Source organism: Balaenoptera musculus, chromosome 10, assembly GCF_009873245.2.
Source record: "Balaenoptera musculus isolate JJ_BM4_2016_0621 chromosome 10, mBalMus1.pri.v3, whole genome shotgun sequence".
NCBI lineage: Eukaryota > Metazoa > Chordata > Mammalia > Artiodactyla > Balaenopteridae > Balaenoptera > Balaenoptera musculus.
Genome location: NC_045794.1, coordinates 78,604,936 through 78,607,741, shown reverse-complemented (window position 1 = coordinate 78,607,741; position 2,806 = coordinate 78,604,936). Strand labels below are relative to the sequence as shown.

The 2,806-nt window shown below is 43.0% G+C and overlaps 1 pseudogene; it reads right to left on the bottom strand.

Annotated features, from left to right (window-relative positions):
- Positions 1-940: 940 nt before the first annotated feature.
- On the bottom strand, positions 941-1,406 carry LOC118902654 (annotated as a pseudogene).
- Positions 1,407-2,806: the final 1,400 nt, after the last annotated feature.

Below are 2,806 nucleotides of genomic sequence, written 5' to 3'. Positions count from 1 at the left end.
AAATAGACATGGGTTCTGTCTTCATAGTGCTTACTATTTAGTTAAAGAGACAAGAAAGAAAGCAAAAATATGCATCATTGTAGATTATGATAGAGTTCTCTGGAGAAATGAACCGGAACAGTGATAAGAATAATTATAGCGTGAAATTTTATTATTTGCTGTTTTAGGAAACAGCATAGTGTAAGGGATTAAGATGTGAGCTTTGAGGCCTGACAAGATTAATATTAGCTCTGCCATTTCTAAACCTTTTGACCTTAGACGAGTTGCTTAAATCTCTTTGTGCCTCAGTTCCTGAACTATAAAATGGAGATAATAATAATAGTACTTACTTCAGAGGGTTATTGTGAAGATTACATGATAGGGTCCATGAAAAGTATTTGGCATGCTGCCTGTCACATAGTAAGTACTCAGTAAATGTAATAATTTCATAGCTGCTCTTTGTAGGCTACATGTTGTACTTATAACAATCCACACTTGGAATATTCAGCCAGTTATTCATGTTATGACCCACTAACAATACACAGTGGTCAAGCTTCTGCTTCCTGATACTCTTGACCACATAAGCCTGTCCCTCCAGGTCCAGAGCCCAGTGGCCTCCTCTCCTGGCCAGCCTCTAGTTTTCCATCAAAATCTCTGCCCATGCCCTTTCTTCTTCTAGCCAGGAGGCAGTGGTATGAGAATAGAAGCTTTGAAGCTAGGCACATCTCTCTCTATCAGTTGGATGATCTTAGAAAATTACTTCTCTGAGCCTCAGTGTTCCCCTTGGTAAGGCACATCGGGAGCTATTGTGATGATGGGAGATAATGTATCTCAAGTACCCTTATCAGCCAGTCAATCAATGACTCAATCATAACTTTCTCTAGAGATATCTTTTTTCATGGTGAATGTATATATATGTATCTATATTTATATATATATATTTAGAATTAGCCAGCTGGACTCAGTTGAGATGATCCCATTTGTTGGCAACATCCAAAGCATCATAGTCATGAGCCAGTCGAACATATGCTTTCTTCTCTCCATCAGGCCTGATCAGGGTGTGACCTTGGCCACGTCAGTGTCAGAGAGCTTCTTCACAGCCTGGTTGATCTGGTGCTTGTTGGCCTTGACGCCCACAAAGAACACAGTGTGTCATCTTCTGTCTTCTTCAAGGCTGATTTGGTGGTCAGAGAGAACTTAACAGTGGTGTAGTGGTCAAGCTTGTTTCTCCTAGGGGTGCTCTTCGAAGGATATTTGGGCTGCCTTCAAGCTGCAGTATCTTGGGCTGTCAGGAGGTAGGTGAGGTGTGGATCTTTTTTTGCGTGGCTAAAGACACCTTTTAGCACTGTTCTCTTGGCCTTCAAAGTGTTTGCTTTGGCTTCAGCTTTGGGAGGGACAGGGGTTTCCTTCCTCACTTTCGGCACCATCTTGAAAAGCTAGTAGTATCCTAAATAAAATTGATAAGAGCATTTTCAATATTGTCCTGTTAAATTGATGCTTATCTAGTCTAGGAAATTTTAAACTGGGCAGTTAAAGAGTTAATAATTGATTAAATATGACACCCATCATTTTTTTTTTAATTAATTAATTAATTTATTTATGGCTGTGTTGGGTCTTCGTTTCTGTGCGAGGGCTTCCTCTAGTTGTGGCAAGCGGGGGCCACTCTTCATCGCGGTGCGCGGGCCTCTCACCATCGCGGCCTCTCTTGTTGCGGAGCACAGGCTCCAGACGCGCAGGCTCAGTAGTTGTGGCTCACGGGCCTAGTTGCTCCGCGGCATGTGGGATCTTCCCAGACCAGGGCTCGAACCCGTGTGCCCTGCATTGGCAGGCAGATTCTCAACCACTGCGCCACCAGGGAAGCCCCATCATTTTTATAAATGGTTAACTTTAGGCTCTTGATCAGGAATGTCAAACCCATTATAATATAGCTTCTTCAAGACAATCAGGTACAATGTAAGGCTACAAACAATGCCACCTTTTACGGTTTGGTTTACTGCCTATGTGTACATTTTAATAAGACTCTGCTAAGTATAGGCCAAACAAATGATTCTCTAACAACAGGAATTCCAGGGGTCCTTCTGGTCAGGAGTCAGCAAACTATGGCCTGCAGGCCAAATATGGCCTACACCTTGTTTTTGTAAATAATCACTTAATTGGAACACAGCCATGCCCATTCGTTTAGGTATTGCCTATGATGGCCTTTGTGCTACAAAGAGGCAGAGCAGTTTTAACAGAGACTGTATGGCCCACAAAGCCATCTACAGTATCTCCTATCTGTCCTATTTTTCAGAAGTTTGCCAGCCCCTATTGCAGGCCAAGACGGGAAATGTTTGGAGCCAAACCCTTTTGGCAGCAGCCTTCAAACTGTATGTGTAGCCTTTCACATACATGTATTGTCTCCTGCTGTTTGTTGGTAGGGTCACGGTTCCGGTGTGCCTTGGGTGTTTCCATAGGAAAGGCTTTAAGTGGCATTTATCAGTAGACTTAGTTCAACATTGCTGAATGAGTGTAGACTTAATTGTAACAAGACCCATTAATTTAGTGGCATGAATAAGGAAGTTTGTTTTCTGCTCATGAAACTATCCAGTGTGGGTATTCTAGGTGGCTCTGCTCCACAGAGTAATTCTGGGACTCAAGCTCTTTCCATCTAGTGGCTCTGCCCTGTGTTAGGGTCTGTTGTCATCTGCGTGGCCCAGGTAAAGCCACCACATCCAGTTTCCAGCAGTTGAAAAGGAATGGAGAACATAGATGAATATGATGTGTGTGTGCCCAGAAATGGCACACGTCACTCCCACTCATACTCCATAAGCTAGAATTTGGTCGTATG